Genomic DNA, 5,577 nt, shown 5'->3' with positions numbered 1-5,577 from the left:
GGTGCTCTATTCACTACATGACCTAGACACCCCTGGACAAGTAATTTAACTGCTACTTCAGTTTCCTCAACTTTAAAATGAGGATAATAATAGTACCTACTTCTCAAGATTGCTATTAGCATTAAATGAAATATTTGTAAAGCATTAACACAGTACCTGGGACACAGCAAGTGCTTAATAAATGCATGTTTCCTTTACCTTCTCTAATCTAACTCACTAGATAGTTCAAAGGACTAAGGCTGAACTTCTACAATTCTGCTCTGGAGATAAAGCATTAAGCAAACAGAATGAATAAAAATTTATCAGGTCTTTTGAAATTTTCAGATGAAAGGTGCCAAATAAATATAAAGTGTTCAGACTTTTTTAAAGCCGTGATTATCATTATCCTTTATGTTTAAATGATGGGGAAAAAGGAAGAAGAGAAGAAATGCTTTCAAGAAGTGACAGCTCCACTCACATTCAAATACTCACAAACATAACATACTTTTCTTTAAAAAAAAAGAAACAAAGAATGTTTAATATAGAAAAATAACATTTTAGAAATAGAAGGATCCAATAGGGGGTCACCTAATCCCACCACTCACTCGATTCAATAATCCCCTTGAAAATATCTTTGACAAGTTGTTTTGATGTGTGGCTCAGATCAAGGCTTTCAAAAATGGAATAAGCTTCCTGTACAGACAGCAAGTTCCCACTCTAATGGTTAGGAATGTCTTCTTTATAGTGGACTCCTATTAAGAGGCAGCATGGAATAGTGGACAGAGCACTAGCAATGGAGCCAAGAAGACTTGAATTCAAATTCTGCCACTGATAAACACTGGTTTGTGTGACCCTGGGCAAGCCATTGAAACTCCTGGAGCTCTAGGCAACTTTCTAAGATTCTAAGTTGCAGAGAAGGTGCCAACTGCTCTAGCAGAGGAATATTCCTCACCCTGGAGTTCTCTTGCATACCAATGAAACAAGTCCAGTCAATCCCTACCCTTATGCATTGTATTCAAGTCTATCTTCCTATAATGTCTATCAAAACTTTCACCAATTGGCTTGACCTGAATTAAATTGCCTAAATTTGTGGTCAGTATTTGAAGAATAGAATCCACAAATTTGACATGAAGTTTACAAACTAACTTCTTAGAGGCCATTTCTCTGTGACTGTCATTGTTCATATGTGCTGAGTCCCAGAATCATAGATTTACCCCCTGGCCATTTTTCTCATCTCAGATATTCAGGACAGTTAATAAGCCTAATCCCTCTTCCATGTTACAACCCTTCAAACATCTGGAGACTATTATCATGTACCCTGTGTCTTCTCTCCTCTTAGCCAAATATTCCTAGGGCCTCTAACTTATCCTTGTACATGGTCCACGGGGTCCTCACCATCCTGGTTGCCCTTCCCTGAATACACTCTGGTTTGTCAATATTCTTTTAAAAAAAATATGGCAATGAAAAGAAGAGGAAACAATACTCCAGATGTGATCTGAGCAGAATACAGCAGTGTCCCCTACTCTGGATCTTAGGCTTTTATTAATGCAGCCTCAGAACAAATTAGTTGTTTGGTTTTATTTGACAAAGGCTGACCAGTTGGCTCAATAAAGACTTTGCAATCTGCTAAACCCCAGAGTCCTTTTCATGTAAACTATTGTTAAGCTAGTTGTCCTTCATTCTGTAGTTGTGCAATTGATTTTTTAACCAAGTAGAATAATCTGTGGCTATCATTTGAATTGTAATGCATTTCCCTAAATAATCCTTGATAGTAGTACATCCCTAAGATATGAGAGGCCCTGAAAAAGTTTCTTCATCTCTCTGAGGGTCAATTTCTTTCTATATACAATATGATCTTCCCAAGGGTCAATTTCTTTATCTGTACACTGAGAAAAGTAATACTTCCCTGATCCTTCTCATAGAGGCAATGTATATGTGTGCTGTATATTCAGCAAGTGCTAATGGGGTTTTTTTTTTTTGCTTTTTTTGGAGGGGAGGGAGGTAGGGCAATTGGGATTAAGTGACTTGCCCAAGGTCACAAGGCTAATTTTTGTGTTAAGTGTCTGAGGTCAGATTTGAACTCAGTCCTCCTGACTCCAGGGCTGGTGCTCTATTCACTGTGCCACTTAGCCACCCTGATAAGTGCTAATGTTAAATTATTTCATTACTGGTGGTATAGTTGATGAAGCATTGAATATGTGTATCAGAAGATCTAGGTTCAAGACCCATATCTCTTTAAATGAATTAGCAGCAATCTTTGGTAACTTCCCAGGATTTAACTGTGGTTCATGTGAAACAGTTAGGTGGCATAGTGGATAGAGTGCTGGGCCTACTGTCAGGAAGACTTATCTTCCTGAGTTCAAATCTGGCCTCAGACGCTTACCAGTTGTGTGACCCTGGGCAAGTCACTTAACCCTGCTGGCCTCAGCTTCCTCATCTGTAGAATGAGCTGGAGAAGTATCTTTGCTACGACTGAAATGAACAACATGTAGATAGAGAAAAAGGAATTAGATTGTATAGATTATAGAATGTAAAATATAGATTATAGCAAAAAGGAAAGGAATAAAAAAATTAAATTTTAAAATTAAATTAAATTTTAAAAAAAGAAGAAAATGTGGCATAGTACAAAGAGCACTGATTCCAAATTGGTTTCAGGTTCTAAAATTGGATCTGCCAATTACTAGCAATGTGACCTTAGGCAAGTTACTTAACCTTCCTTGGCCTCAGTTTCTTCATATGAAAAGCTAAAAATTTGGACTAGAGGACTTCTTAGGGCCCTTCTAGCTCTATACCTATGGTCCCATAACTGTATCATCATCATCATCATCATCATCATCATCATCATTATTATTATTACCTCTAAGTTTTTTCATGCTAAATTTGTGATTGGTAATATTTTTGTTTACATTCAAATTACTTAGCAATTACATAAATAAATGAGTTACTTAGATGGCCACACAATACAGAAAGCTTAGGCCTGTCAAAATTGCTTCTCCCTGATTTAAAAAAAAAAAGGGGGGGGAATATATATGTACAAAAATATTTATAGCAGCTTTTTTAGTAGTGGCAAAGAATTGGAAATTGAGGAGATATCCATTAAATGGGGAACAGCTGAATAAGTTGTAGTATATGATTGTGTAGGAATACTATTGCACTATGAGAAATGATGAGCAAGGTGTTCTCAGAAAAACCTTGAAAGACTTATATGAACTGATCAGAGTGAAATGAGCAGAACCAAGAGAATATTGTACATGTTAACAGCAAGGTTGTATAATGATGAAAGTTCTGCACAATACAGTGATCCAAGACAATTCTGAAGAACTTACCATGAAAAATGCTATTCATTCCCAGAGAAAGAACTGATCTGATTGAAGATAAAAGCATACTTTTTTGCTTTATTTTTCTTGGGTTTGTTTTTTTTTTACTCTGTGTTTTCTTTCACATGACCAATATGGAAATGTGTTTTGCATGACTGCACATGTATAACCTATATTTTTAATGAGGGGAAGGAGAGGGGAGGAAAGAATTTGGAATTCAAAATTTAAAAAAAAATATATTCAAAACTGTTTTTACATGTAACTGGGGAAAATACAATACTAAATAAATGTTTTTTAAGAAATAAAAAAGTTTCTCACTATATCTCTCACTCCCTCACCCTACCCCTTCCCACCAGTTAAACAGAGACTATGTGTGTGTATACATTAAAAAAAGGCAAAAAGCATGTAGAAAAATCCAAGTCACTTTCAAAGGTTTGCTATACTATTTGACATTTATTGATGAATGGCTAGTAGGAGGATGAGATAGATTTTTTGGAAAAGAGTTACCCTGTGGTTTCTAGCCTTTTGGCTGGAAAGTAACCTAAAAATTTTAAATAATATTGGCTTTAAGGAGCAGTCTTCAAATTCAAATTTAAATGAAAGGAGAATGTCTCCCAAGAAAGATAGTCATTCACTAATGATTTACCAAGTGAACTATAAATCTAAACTTCAACACAAAAAGGAAATATCATAAGCTTCCAATATTTCCCCTCCATTGTTCCTTTATCCTTAGAGGAACTTTATCCCAAATGAATGTCACTAGGGATCATAAGTTCTGAATGTTTTCTTTAAAGTGGTATATTCAAATTGTATATCCAAAGTCAAAGGAATGACTTTATTGTTAGACTATAACCACTTCTATCCATTAAGATCTCTGCACTTTTATAACCCTAAATCAAAACCCCCTTTCCATGGGCTACTCTAAGATGCTGAATAACTTAGAGCAGGAAACCACAAGGCTAAAGGCATCCCACCAACTCTCCCTGGAATCTCACTGGATTTTAAGTCAAACATTGAAGTTCAAATACTCTTCAGACCCAACCATATAACCAAAGCCTGCTTAATATTTCAGAACTAACCTGGATCCCTGCACTCCCAGGAGTTCAGGTCAAGAAGAACCTGGAACCAATCCACATAAGATCTGAAACTGGATTCCCCAAACATTCATACAGTCAGTACCATTTTGTGGTGATTCACTCTGATACCCTTGACTGATGGTATAATTGATTAATCATTGGTCTTGAAACTCAGAAGGTTCAGATCCTAGACCAGTTCCACTATTTATTAACAGTGGGGCCTTAGACAAATCATGTAACTTCACAGAACCTGAATTTCCACATTTGCTAACTAACAAAAATAATTCCTACACTACATGCTTCACAAGGATACTGTATATAAACCACTCTAAAGTGGAGTAATGATGTGGTAGTTGGAAAAGTATTTCATATTTTGCTGTTCTTGTGGAAAAAATGGAGAGATGTGGGCTAGACAATAGTACAATCAGATTGATTTAGAGCTAGCTGGAATCAAAGAATAGTCAATTCAATTTCAGCTTGGGAGTGGATTTCCAGTAGAGTACCCCAGAGATCTGTGCTTATTTAGCATCTTTATCAATGACTTGGCTACAAGTCATAGACAGTATCTTTATCAAATCTGTTAATGGCAAAGAAAAAGACAAACTAAGTGAGCTAGATAATGCACTGGATAACAGAGTCAGGATCAAAAAGATCTTGATAAGCTAGAATGTTAAGCTGACCCCAATAAGAAGAAATAGACTTCACTTGGACATGATGAGAGACGTGGTTAGAAAAAAAAATCTGGGGAGAATAGAGGAGTGGCTCCCAGCTACCAGGGAAGCTGGGGATTTCAGATCTCTTGAGCGCAGGAGTTCTAAGATACAGCAGGCTAAGCTGATGAGATGTCTGAACTAAGTTCAACATTAATAGCAAACTAGCCCAGATTGGAAATAAAGTAAATCAAAGCTCCTATGCTGATCAGAGCAGGATGGGCTATGAGCAGCTCTAGTACATTCAGATACCTGGGGGATATAATGAGATTTAGTCTTTAAAAAAATAAAGAAACAGATAGACAGATAGATGGTAGGTAGTTGGATGGATAAACAGGTTGATAATAGATGTAGATAGGAATAGATGTAGAAAGAAAGTTATATGGTGGATAGAAGAATGGATAGACAATAGCTTTAGAAAGAAATTAATGTGGATAGAAGGATAGAAGGATGGATGGATGGATGGATGGATGGATGGATGGATGGATGGATGGA

General features: G+C 36.4%; 1 protein-coding gene across 1 annotated transcript in view; it reads right to left on the bottom strand.

The window, feature by feature from the left end:
- LOC138175863 (endosome/lysosome-associated apoptosis and autophagy regulator family member 2) overlaps positions 1–5,577 on the bottom strand; it is a 212,235-nt gene that overhangs the window by 144,784 nt on the left and 61,874 nt on the right. The gene's annotated exons all lie outside the window — the stretch shown is intronic.

This window comes from Petaurus breviceps, unplaced genomic scaffold, assembly GCF_028583685.1.
Source record: "Petaurus breviceps papuanus isolate PSGF00001 unplaced genomic scaffold, PetGlider_PUasm1.0 79, whole genome shotgun sequence".
Lineage (NCBI taxonomy): Eukaryota > Metazoa > Chordata > Mammalia > Diprotodontia > Petauridae > Petaurus > Petaurus breviceps.
This window is presented reverse-complemented; position numbering and strand designations above follow the sequence as displayed.